The sequence below is a fragment of the Limanda limanda genome, chromosome 6, assembly GCF_963576545.1.
Source record: "Limanda limanda chromosome 6, fLimLim1.1, whole genome shotgun sequence".
Taxonomy (NCBI): Eukaryota; Metazoa; Chordata; class Actinopteri; order Pleuronectiformes; family Pleuronectidae; genus Limanda; species Limanda limanda.
In genome coordinates this window covers 28542722-28556680 of record NC_083641.1, presented here as the reverse complement: position 1 = coordinate 28556680, position 13959 = coordinate 28542722, and the positions used below count along the sequence as shown (strand labels likewise).

Below are 13959 nucleotides of genomic sequence, written 5' to 3'. Positions count from 1 at the left end.
ACTCATTAGAATCAGGCCACTTAATAATGCAGATGCTTTTTCATCAAGATCCATGAAACATTCCGTTGGGAAAACAGTGAAAATGTTAAAAATCACTCCTTCTCGCAATGTTTAAGAAAGAGAAAAGAAATCCTGGAGCCGCACTGAGATGTGATCAGTGCTTCCCTGACACATCCAGCCTCCTTCCACCAGGCTTCATGGAAATCTGTCCTGCAGGTTTTGCAGAATATTGCAGACATAACTTTCACAAAATAAGTTTTAAAATGGACAAATAACCAGAGATCATATTTAAATACAAAGCTTTCCCTCAAGTTTTCCCTCGACGTCTTACCTGAACAACATGTTCACAACTTCTAGTGGATCCACAATCAAAGAAAAATTCTCCAAAAGAAAACTGTGGATCTGCTGAGAGGTGAAATCAAAGAAGCGTGAGTGAGAGCGAGAGGCTGCGTCCGACTTTTAACCATCGCTACCTCCCATAGACGTGATGTCACGTGTGATGTCATCAGGTGAGTCACATGAGGAAGTGATACTGCAAATACACACACACACACACACACTCATCCATGCACACACAAAAAGGTAACAGGAAAACTACAACCAATCTCTGTACACACAAAGACAAACAATTGTTTATTGTGTTTGATCTTCGCACACACACACAAACACAAAATATCAGCCAATCGTAAAGAGGTGGTGTGTGCTCGCAGCGTTCACACATACATCACTGTTTAGAGGGAAGTGATGGTCACTTTGTTGTTTGTTGATCTAAAACACACACACACACACACACACACACACACACACACACACACACACACACACACACACACACACACACACACACACACACACACACACACACACACACACACACACACACACACACACAGCTATAAAACCTTAAATACCATCTTTTAAAAAGAACCTGACAATATAACTATAAATCTTTGTCGATCTCTAACAGCAGACGTCTCATATTTCAGACAGTCCTGTCAGTTTCAGTCCTGTTATCAAACAAACCCACACACTGTCTGCTACATGACACACACACACACACACAGACACGCACACAAAATAATTACAGTGCATCTACATGAGTCACACATTGTCGGAGTTCATCTTCTCTCAAGTCGACAACTTCCTCATTGTTCTTCTCCTGGTTTTCATCTTTTATTTATAAAATGTTTTACTTCATAAATCTCTTTTTCTAACATTATAAACTTTCTAAGCTCAGTTTAGTTTGGTCTTAACTGTGTTTTCCTTCTCATCCTCTTCTCCTCCTCCTCCTCTTCTCGTTTCCTCAGCTCCACAGGGAACCGTGTCTGATCAGCGTCTCTGACCCACATGACTCCGACTGTCCAGCCTCATGAACTGAGATTCCCTGCAGCTCCGATTCCATTTGTCATTTAGATCTCACACCCGAATCTGAGCCAGAGTTTGACGCTACTTATAAGAACCTGAAAGTTTTCTACACTCCTCCTTATTCGTGCATTTGTTTGACATTTCTGTCGCCTAAATATGCCTGATGTTGATTAAGACCCATGAATTATTCTCATAGACTGCAAATAAATGCTGACAGTGCGTCTCTTGCAACGATGACATCACTAGGAGCCAGAGGTATCAAAGTCCCATCAATGTTTGCCTGACCAATCACCAGTCAGTCTCAGCGGTCAATCATGATCAATAAAACCCATTTATTTCTCTCTCTCTCTCTCTCTCTGTCATCCATCAACCTCGCTCACCCTTTACAGCTCGAAGTCCAATGCGCTATCCATTGCGCCACAGAGCCTCACGTTGATGTTGGCGTTTGTCCGTTTCCGTGTTTTGAGACTTTGTAACGGTGAAACTATCGACATAAGACTTGATGGGATCCAAACCCAGAACCATTAAAATATTGGTATTTCCAGTGTGACTTAAAGTACATCACAAACTCTGGAGATCAAGTCAGGCAGATGTCGTAGAGGACTCAGATTTTCCTGCTCATTAATGTATAAAGACAACTCTGGTGGGACTCGAACCCACAACCTTTGAATCAGTTTCTCTGTGCAGATGTCAGAACACTTGAATATGATGATGCTAGAAGTCCAATGCGCTATCCATTGCGCCACAGAGCCTCATGTGATGTTTGCGTTTGTCAGTTTCCTTGTTTTGAGACTTTGTAACGGTAAGACTATCGACAAAAGACTTGATGGGAATAAAACCCAGAACCATTAAACAGTTGGGATTTTTCCAGTGTGCTTTAATGCACATCAAAACTCTTGAGATCAAGTAAGTCAGATGTCGTAGAGGACTCAGATATTCCCGCTCATTAATGTATAAAGACGACTCTGGTGGGACTCGAACCCACGACCTTTGAATCACTTCAATTGATGGGAATCAAACCCAGAACCTTTAAACAGTTGGGATTTTTTGCCGGTGTGATTACACACTCTTGAGATCAAGTCAGTCAGATGTCATAGAGAAGTCATTAGTCACTCTCGTTAATGTATAAAGACGACTCTGATGGGACTCGAACCCACAACCTTTAAATCACTTACTCTGCGCTGATGTTAGTAGAACACTTGAATATGACGATGCTAGAAGTCCAATGCGCTGTCCATTGCGCCACAGAGCCTCACTGTGATTTTGTCATGTCTCTTTATACTACTGCAGCAAAACTACCTGTAAATCACACTGTGATGATACTTAAAGTATATAAATATATATAGATGTGTACAGGTGCTCAGAGACTTACATCAAACACACTCGCACATATACACAAATCTGAAGAGATAGTTGCCATTGAGTGTCAGCACTTCCTGGAAACGCCTCATCAGCCTCAGCAGCCACATTTACTGGAAGAGGACTTCACTCACACTCTTTCTCTCTCACTCTCTCTCTCTCACACACAGACACACACACACACATAAATCATCTCTACATACATTAAAGACTCTGACATACACACACACAACAGTGCATGTCATTGCATTTTAAACGCAGCATCATTATCTCCTCCTGCATTGAGCCTCTTCTTTCTGTCGAAGCTAAAATTTACTAGAAAGAAAATCTGAAAAGCCTGTCACATGATCATCAGATTGGTTTAGACTGTTCCAGTCAGTCATTAACATCAGGACTACAGATTTCCTCCTGTAACTTCACATTATTTATGATAATTCTATTAATTGACAACATTAACTTGCAAATATACTGATAATTGATATATTATTTAAGTGGTTTTGTGCGATGTTTGATGGTTTAAGCTGCCGACGTTTGGTTTTGGACTGTTGGTGAAGAGCAGGCGACTTTGGACTCTCTGGGAAACCATAATGGATAAACACATCTTTTGATGTTTTCATTGCAACATGTCTGGACCTTTGAGAAATATAAAACAAATGTTTTGTTATTAAACTCTGCAAATACATTGTTTTATTGTAGTGTTTGTCTGCTGTTTTTAGCTGGAACATGCAGAGACTTGCACCAACCAGGCTGGTTCCCTTCCCCTTCTCCTCCTTCTTCTTCTTGTTTGGTTTATTGGCAGGAGGCAACCAACTGGAACCAAGGTGCATTACCGCCTCCTTGCTGAGCATTTAGCTGAGCTAACAGACCAAGCAGGGGGGAACCACCCCACTTTTAAACCAGCAAAGCTCAGTGTTTCTGGGCATGAGGTGGCCATGGAGCCCGAACCTGCTCCTGAAGCTCTAACTCTTACTACACACACACTCAGCAATGAGTGCACACATAGCAATAATAACCACTGTGTGTGGGAGGTGGGAACGAGGTGGGAGATAAAAATGAGAAACAAACAGGAAGACACATAGAGGTGGAGACATTAGACAAACACAATAAAAGCACATTAGAGGAATGAAACAAGCAGACAAAGAGTGAACTGGTTCCAGTTGAACACTGAAGTCTGTGTAACAGCAGAGACAGAACCGGTCTGAAAGATGAAGACAAAGCCTCAGATATTGTCTCGTCTGTCTGGAGACATTTCCATCATTATGTTGCCACGGTAATGTGACAAACCCCAAGGCCCAGACTTCAAATGTATATTTTAGCATATTTTACAGACCACACTTGATAGAGTGTGCACACACATGTATGTATGGAGACCAAGCAAGCACACAACGTCACACAGAATATATTTCCAAGTTCAAATGCACAATCTCACACACACGCACACGCGCACACACACACAGTTGTCGACCACACCCAGTATAATTTGGGTCTTTGAAGTTGTAACCTCGGGAGATTCCCTGGTTTACATCATCACTGTTCTTTGTATTGAACTATTGTTACACTGAAGCATCTTGAACCTTTTAATCTGAGACAAGCCTTGTGATAATGTCTGTGGTGATATGACACTATACAAATTAAACTGAACAACCAACAAAGAAAACTCGTACTTAGTCTAAAATCGACTTTATTCTCATTAAATTACAACTGTATTCTAGTAAAATTCTGAATTTGTCTCGTAATATTATGAGTCTTCTTTTTCAACATGACTCCCACAGCCATTTTTATCTACAGTCTTACTGTCTCTAAAAAGAAATTCCCTTGAGATTCTTTTGTTAGTTGGCAATCTGTGTGCGTGTGTGCGTGTGTGTGAGGGTGTGTGTGCGCATGTGGTAGAGACACAGATGGTAATTTTGAAGTGGAGGATGTGGCCAAACATTAAATAAAGGATAAACGAGGGGAAGGAGAGAAGAGAGTGAGACAAGAGAAGAGGGGGATGGTGGTTTTCTTCTGTATGAACGATGGACAGAACGAGGCTGAAGAGACATAGGAAGAGAGAAGGAGAGAGAGACAGAAACAATGAACCAAAAGAGTGAAGCAGGGAAAGAAAGAAAGGATGAAGTGAAAGAGTGAGTCCAAATAACAGACTGTATCTTAGCAGGGGACAAGTGTATGCACGTACACACACACACGCACACACACACACACACACACACACACACACACACACACACACACACACACACACACACACACACACACACACACACACACACACACACACACACACACACACACACACACACACACACACACACACACAAACACACACACACACACACACAAACACACACACACAGTGTGCAGTGCCTTGCTCGAGTTAGATGTCAAAATCCCTTCTCAATTTACCCATAATCCTTCAGGTAAAAGTTTGAGGTCTCAGATTACGTCCTCAGTCCAAATGACCTTGAGTCCTTGTGAGAGAACTTTTCAAGTTGTGTGTCTCTGTGTCGTCACACGGCAGTTAGACAATATTTGTCTCACCTCTCTGTCTATAAGGTCCAATTTAAATCTCAAATGTTTGAATCTTATTTGAATATGTCTGGACACACACAAACACACACACAAGCACGCACACAATCGTGACTTGCTGTCTGTCTGTCTGTGTGTGTGTGAGCACCACATTGATTATGCAGGTTATTGTAAGCATGGAATCCCTCCCACACCCTTAAACACACACCCAGGGACAACCTGCTCCATACAACCATCTGTCCAGCCCGGCCTTGGCACGTTGCCTTCGGGGTAAAGCGAGGGCACCATGTGTGTGTGTGTGTGTGTGTGTGGTATCCAAGTTACTGTACATGTTCTTATGGTAAATGTTTGTATTTATATGGAGCTTTTCTTGTCTTGATGGCCACTCAAAGCACTTTACATAACGGTTTGGCATTCACCCATTCACACAAACACTCATGCAGTGCATCTATTAGCAGCACTTCTTTGGTTCTATGAGGGATAATTCGGGCCTCAGCATCTTGTCCAAGGACACTTTGACAAGCAGACTGGGGATCGAACTGCCGACCTTCTGGTTGGAGGACGATCGCTCTACCACTCAGCCACAGCCACCAAATACATGCAGGATATCACATTTCTCCTCCACCTCAGAATTAATTCAGTAGAATGTCTCACTTCTTTCTGACTGTGGACTTCTTTCTAAACTAAGTGAGAGCAAGTGGAAGAAATGGAAGAACAGTTGTTTAAAGCATGTAGTGAAAGTGTGGTTGTTAAGACTGAAACTGAGGATGACACACTCCTCTCAAGTAGGAGGAGGAGAAGGAGGTCATTGATGTCTGAGCTGTCTGCAGAGATAACCCATTACATCCCTTGATTCTGGTCCTTGTGGAACCTGGACTGTTGGAGGTTGACTTGACGGACTGTAGATATGACAGGAGATGAGCAGAGGCTTCACCAGTCTACTGGACAAACTGGGTCTCCATGACGACCTCAGCTGCACTCGCTGTCACTGCCTCAGTTCGTCCTACTTCTCCTACGTGTATTTTGATGATGTAACTTTGATTTACCAAAAAGACATTTAGATATTTTAAATATATAAATGTATGTCTTTGGGTAAAACATGCCACAGCCTTATTAATAAATGAAAGACTTGTGAAAGTGCTGGAGGTGCCAAAAGATTTGTGTCACACAGAAGGAACTGCTGCTGTTTCTCCTCAGCTTGTCTAATTCAATTCATCATGAGTGAAGATAAATTCAGCTCATGTCTGTTTCCTCTCACTCGGTCTCTCCATCGCTCTACTAAACCAGAAAGCAGCTCAACCTGTGATCCTGCTGAATGAACCCCACACCCTCCCTCTCATCACACATTGTGTGTGTGTGTGTTCAAAATGACATGTACTCCAGAGAGGCTTCCGCTGAGTGACAACACACACATACACAACAGAATCCAATAAAGAGCTAGCGCACACACTTAGCGCACTTAAAGCTCCACATAATCAATAAGGACATGAACTACCAGGTCAGATAAAGCCCCCGACCGGCACCTGTCCTCCAGGTAGATCATGAACACAAGCGCACGCACACACACACACACATGCACGCAAAAACTAACTGTGCTGCTTTCCATCAGTGTTAAAAAAGCATGAATTCAACAATCCTTACTATGATTGGTAATGAGAAATCAAGAATCAGCTAATTGTCATTATTAATAAATGTAACAACGAGAAGACAAGGAAGCTGCAGTAAAATGTGAATGTGAACTCTGTTTAAAGAGGAGAAATAAAGAGCAGAAGCTTCGTCCTTCATGTTGATGAACTAGGCCTCACAGACGGATTCTGACAGAAAGCAAAGGTCTGAGCAAGCGGCTGTCGATGGTCAGAAGTGACTCACTGCCTGAGATTGATTGGTCGGTTCAAAGGAGACCTTATTGGTTTTACTGGAAAAGGGGGAGCTGGAGTTAGAAGAGCTGGAAACATCACCACACCGAGGACAGGAACGAGGAAAAGAGGATAATAAAGATTGAAAATGGGCAGAAAAAAAACATGTTATGTAGGTCCCGATTAAAACCAGGCTTAAATCAGCCTTTATTACATTATCATATGAATGAAAGTCACATGTTGTGAGTTGTTGTTGCAGAAACAATCAGAACATTCTTATCACAAATTATCTTCGGCTGAGTGAAGACACACAAACTGACGATACACAGGATTTGGAATTGTATCGGCCTAATTTCCATGGATCCATTGAAATATGCATTAAGTCGACCCTGATTAACACAGAGCAGGAAGAATGAGAGATATCTAGAAAAAGTGACAAAAGGGAAAGATACAAAAAGAAAAACAGACAGAGTAAGAAAGAGGATGACAGTGAAGGACGAGGAGCTGAAGGGGGAAAACTAAAGACACGTGTACTACCAGCACAAGCACAAAGTGCTCGGTGCAATCCCAGGATGCTTTGCAGAGCTTTAAGTGGTGAGTCCACATTCTTATGATGCTGATGGGTTTAAAGCAAACACACATACACACACACACACACACACACACACACAAAAACACACATCTGAAATATAGTCAGCGACATCGGTTCACTTTCTACACTCTACCATGACTGAAATCTACATATGTGGTAGTAAGAAAAAACATATTATGAGCCATAAATGTGATGGATGTGTCTTTAAGTATACAACACACACAAACACCCTCACACACACAGCAATGTAGATAAATCAGTTGTGGCATCCAATAGATTGCAGCCGAGTTGAAGAGTTCTTACAGTCTCTTTACAAAGCTGCAGGACTGTGTGTGTGTGTGTGTGTGTGTGTGTGTGTGTGTGTGTGTGTGTGTGTGTGTGTGTGTGTGTTTAATACATGTCTTTGGTATTTATTCACAATAGAAACTCCTTCGAACAGGAAACGGTCTCCTTCTTTGTCTCATTGTCATCGTCGTCTTTCTGCTCATTCACGGATCAAATGCAGCATCTGCACCATCAACAGGTCGAAGCCACAATTCAGTCCAAGACTTTAATGAGTTTTAACAGAAGCAGAGCAGTGTTGGCCTTTGGTATTTAGTGTGGAGCCGTCAATGAGTCTTTCACAGACGTCTCGTTTTCTGTGTTTATATTCTCTGATCTGCTCTTATGTGAACATGTTTATTTACATTTCTATTTACTTAATTCAAGTTGTATACCTTTGGTTGTATTTGTGTCTCCTTTTTATTTGTATATATTTATAATAAATTAAGTTAAATTAAGTTCAACAGTTAAATATCAAACCTCAATTGCATTTCTTTGTCATTGTTTGATGACCACTTCTGTCGTCTTTCACGTTTTTATTCTTTGTCTTCGCCTCTTCACAGCTCTCACTCTGTTTAATTTATCAGGAAAGTTTTCTGTTTACAGCCAATTAACATGTAAATGTATGTGTGAGTGGAAGAAGGACTGAGTTTAAAAAGAGCAAAGCATGACAGAGAAGAAGAATAAAAAGAGGAGTCTGTCCCGTCTGAGATTCAACAAGAGGGAGCAAGAAAAGAAAAGCGAGACAAAAGAGGGAGGTAAAACAGAGACTGAGCAAAACTCAGGGAGCGAGACTTTAGTAAAAGAACACAAAATGAGAGAGAGAGAGAGGGAGAGAGAGAGAGAGAGAGAGAGAGAGAGAGAGAGAGAGAGAGAGAGAGAGAGAGAGAGAGAGAGAGAGAGAGAGAAAAGGGGGTGAGTGGGGGCCACAGTAAAATAAAGAGCAAAGGATCAAAGAATAGAAAGAAGCTGAGTAGCAACACGAGTTCACTGGAATTTAGACGAGAACATTTTTCACAGGAGAAAAACTGTCTGAGTTCACCCACGGCCTCCCTCTGTTCTGAGCCCCCCCCCCCATCCCCTCCTCTCAGCCTCACCCCCCCCTTCCATCCCTTCGTCAGCCTGTTCACATTACGGCAACAGAACCTATTTAAATGTACATACAGGCTCCTGACAACTTTGAAACACTAAAAACATGTGTTTTTTTAAATATTAAATTCATATATACTTGTTTCATTACCAGGGCTCCAAACAACACTTTTCCAATACCAGAAAAATATCAACACATTTTCTTTAAAATCTTTGCTTCATTGATGTAAACAGTGCGTGTGTATGTTTTTTGTGTGTGTGTTTGTCTGTGTGTCTTTCACTCGTGAACATTTCATGTCTGTGTTACTGATAGAGGGAGTGGGTGTGTGTGTGTGCGCGTGTGTGCGCGTGTGTATGTGTGTGTGTGTGTGTGTGTGTGTGTGTGTGTGTGTGTGTGTGTGTGTGTGTGTGTGTGTGTGTGTGTGTGTGTGTGTGTGTGTGTGTGTGTGTGTGTGTGTGTGTGTGTGTGTGTGTGTGTGTGTGTGTGTGTGTGTGTGTGTGTGTGTGTGTGTGTGTGTGTGTGTGTGTGTGATAAACTTTGGGACAGGTGTATCACTTCTTGCAGGTGTGTGCAACATGACGCTGATGGATTTTGTGAGTGTGTAATGTGATTCCCAGAGGGCAGCCCAGCCTTGAAGACACATTCTGACACATTCTGACACACACACACACACACACACACACACACACACACACACACACACACAAAATCCATCAGCATCACATTACACACAACTGCGAGCACACCTGTCCCAAAGGTATCGCACACTCACACACACACAGACCCACACACACACACACACACACCAAACTACAACACCACAGCTTTCCCACCTGGATGAGGCAGATATGTGATTTCATATAATTACAATGATAGTCAGACATTTTACTCGGGGGCTGGAAGGAAAGGTTCCAAAAAAGTAACTGACTCCTTCTCACATTCAGCCCCTCAAGAATATTTCAGGAAACTCTGAAAGCCGCTTGCTTGAGAGATTTTCCCACATAGTTAACACAGATAGCACAGGTCTTCATTACACACTCAGATAACAACATGTCCACAACAAGAAGTTGATTTACAAAAAGAGACTTAATCCAAAAGGGACAGTTGGACCAGATTAAAACAGACCAGAGGAGAATTCAGTCAATGACAAAGACAGAGAGCAGCACGATGCTCCAGCTATTATGAAAAGAGCAGCGTTACACATCACAGCCTCAACACACACATTCTTCTTCTGTGATGACAATAATCAACCACGTGATCAGGGCTCAGTGTCCACTGGGATAAACGAGTATCAGTCATATCGACTAGTTCCTCCGTGAGCCCAGGGACAAGGATGAGAAGTTAAACATAACTTGGGATTTGATCCTATCCAGAACATTGTAGTCCAACAAATGTGCATTACAAATACTCAGATAATGTAACAATATTCACAATACACACACACACACAGACACACACAGAGGCATACAGCTAATACACATGCATGCACAATGATGCAGTACATAAAAAATACATGGCGAACTCTCAGAGTTACTGTTCTCATGTGCATGGTAAATTCACCCCCCACCCCCACTCTCTCTCTCTCACACACACACACAAGAACACACACACATGCACACACACCCTCAAACCAAGTGGCTCAAACACCTCTGAAGCTGTGTGAGAAGAGAGAACCGGACAAATTGTCCTCGCTCACAGGATACTGTACAAAACTCAGACCAGTTCTCACAACAATGGCAATACACACACACACATACACACACACACAGGTGTGCTGGGGGGAGGGTCTGTCTCCATCCCTGATATACCAGCTGCCAGACTCCACCCCTCCCCATCTCTGTCACCATGGCAACCCCATAAATAATGGAGGCTGCAGTGCATGCAGGGAGCCATGAGGCCAGAGAGGCTGAATCCCATTATAGAGCCGGCTTACAAATTGTGAAACTCTGTGGTTTTCCCTCAATGAACCACGACACTGTCCACCGCTGCATGTTTCCCCTGAAATGTCTTTATTGTGACAAATGATGTCATGAAAACCACGGCTGCACGTTTAGCCCACGACGGGGAAAATTAACCCTTAAAGACACTTTAGAGCTGACAGAGAGTGCTCATGTTAAATAAATCACTCAGTAGCTTGGAGGAATCAGTCAGTATGTAGTTTCTTTTTTCAACGTCTTATCAAAGCTGCTTCGTGGCCTCAAAGATATGGAGAGTCAAGCAGCTGCCACATTCAAACATACTGAATGGGAAGGAGGACAAAGAGGCAAATTATTACAAATATTCAACTATGAAATACCTTCCCCAAGGCTAAAGGCTAAAAACATGCTCAACGTTAAGGTACATTTACAGAAATGGACGGAGCCTTCTACTCTCTCCTGGAGGTTTTGGAGAACAACAGCACCAATGTAAAGGACGCATGGAAGTTAAAGTAAAACTAGCCTTTCTCTGGATCTGTCCTTTTATTCAGAGCCGCTGCAAAATTGAATGGGTTGTTCCTTGTGTCAGTTTGTGTCATAATTTATCAACTAGACTTAATTTGGTCATTCAGATGAAATCTAACCAAAGGTTTGAAATTAAATGAAAGTCTTGATTGTTAAGATAATACACTAGAATTCTGAGTTTGTCTCACGGCGACTTTCACTGTTTTTGACCCAAAGTCACCGTGTTTCCAGATTCAGAACATCGGAACATACGATTTTAGGCGTTAATCACGATACATCCACATAAACCCAGTTATTAACTTCTTCACTCACTTATTCCAAAAAACATATATCACACTAATCACATAATATCAAACTCTCCTCTCAGCCATTTTGACATGCAGCTCAGCTACTGTAAAGAAATCAGTCTCTCCCTGCCTCAGTGCCTCAGAGCAAGGCACAGAATCGCCTGATGAGGCTCCAAATTACAAGGGGGGTGCATCTGTCATTTGTGTCCCACCAGGGAAACGTACCTGTTAGTGTCGTCTCTGGGTCGCTCCTCTCACTGAAAGGCTGATGGACAGATTGAACCTGCAGCCTGGAGACAGAGACAGATGTTAACACTCACTGCTCAAGGTTCGCTTCAGCTACAGCAATCAAATGATTTCACTACACTCCTCATTAAAGGACACAAGTCTTTATATCGGTCATCAGGATACCCATCAGCTCTTAATTGTTCATATAGATGCCACACGGATTATTTTGTGTGAGAACAGAAAAACGGGCTGTGAAATATAAAACAGATTTGATTTATTGGGAAGCGAGAAGAGCCAAACTGTACATCGTGAGCTGTTGGCATTTTATGGCCCTTAATCTAAATCAGATTTTTATAGTTCTGCATTAACAGCGCGGAGAGAGAAACACGATAGTGACGCCAATTAAATGTCACTTTGAAACACGAATGAGACGATTACAGAGAAAAAGATTAGTTTCACACAACTGATGAGATCATAGTGAAGGCCGAAGCATGTGGAGAGACAGAATCTGTAGCAGCCTACAAGAGTTCTTCTGGTTTCCATTTCAAGTTTGACCAATCAGCCCAAATATCACCTGGATTCAAAAGACAGGTTTGTGTTTTGCGTGGGGAATCATGTATATTGTGATGAGTCAGCACAGTAGTGACCATGTTGTGGTGCCGCGGTATCGAGGTCCCACAGGTTTCTAATACGTCTGGTTTTAATTAGTTACTTGATTATATAAAAAAGTTGTGTGTGCGATGTCATGATGGACAGCTGAGACTGCCTTGTGATTTGTTTGTATAAAAGTTTGTCGTTTCTTTTTGAGGTAGCCGTCGCACAAACAAACGTCTTCGTGAGGTGCAAACTGTTTGTATGTTCACAGCATGTTGGTGTCAAAGGCGGCACAGACAAGGCTGAACAGATGAAGGCTTCAGCGAGAGGGGGTGAGGCCAGGAGGTGAGAGTGTTAGCCCAGCAGCTGTCCACACATTCACACCCTACTGTGAGAACACACAGACACACACAGACACACACAGACACACACAGTAATGCCCATAGCCAGAAGGTTAGAAACATGTAGCTGATTATGGCTTATCAAGGTGCTGTTCGTCTCTCATTACCACAGGCTAATACAATGTGCCACCATCTGTGTGTGTCTGTGTGCGTGTGTGTGTGTGTGTGTGTGTGTGTGTGTGTGTGTGTGTGTGTGTGTGTGTAACTTAAAGTGCACGTGTTGCCAGTCCACCCGTGTTGCTTAAATAGACACTTAAGGGTGACAGTTGGCACAGTGTTAGCCGTTGCTATTCATAGACGTACAGTACATCCACTCACTAAAGCTACAGGTGAGCTGCTGGTCTCAGTCCCATCTGATCAGGGATCATATCAGCTGTGTCCATGAAAAAGACACCAGTGTCTCCCACTTATCATCAAGGCTGTGGCGGCCATTATCTATTTTGTCCTGCCACAGTTTCTTAATGAATCCCCAAAAATGTTTTACCCTTCGCATGGCTAAATCTGACATGGTTGGTTTTGCTCCATTGCTGCATTGTCGAGCTGTGTGAGGACCTGTTCAAAGCGTGTTGCTCATGCACCCCCGCCAGAGTTCTGACTGTTGACGCGTTCATTCACAAATGTCTGATTCTCTGAATGTCTGTCAGAGTGACACACATACATACATGTCTTTTTTTAATGACCAAAAGGTAAAATTATTGGGGTACAATAATTTGTTATTGGCATGTTTCAAGTGTTTTTCGTTCCTTTCTTAAGTTAGAGTTATTAAATAAAACTTATTTCTGATATTCTTTGTTTTTGTCTATCCATAATAAGTAATGTATAAAGGCCATAGATCAACCATCTCCTGGAGACCTGGGGGATGATTTGTGAATAAAACTTTACATTTTTGCTCTCCCGGA

At 42.4% G+C, this 13959-nt stretch overlaps 2 non-coding genes across 2 annotated transcripts; both read right to left on the bottom strand.

Moving 5' to 3' along the window:
• Window positions 1-2000: 2000 nt before the first annotated feature.
• Window positions 2001-2117, bottom strand: trnar-ucu (transfer RNA arginine (anticodon UCU)). Its single transcript has 2 exons — window positions 2081-2117; window positions 2001-2036 (listed from the first exon to the last, which is right to left on the bottom strand). It is a non-coding gene; the product is annotated as a tRNA-Arg (tRNA).
• A 380-nt stretch (window positions 2118-2497) lies between these two features.
• trnar-ucu (transfer RNA arginine (anticodon UCU)) lies at window positions 2498-2617 on the bottom strand. The gene is made up of 2 exons: window positions 2581-2617; window positions 2498-2533 (listed from the first exon to the last, which is right to left on the bottom strand). It is a non-coding gene; the product is annotated as a tRNA-Arg (tRNA).
• Window positions 2618-13959: the final 11342 nt, after the last annotated feature.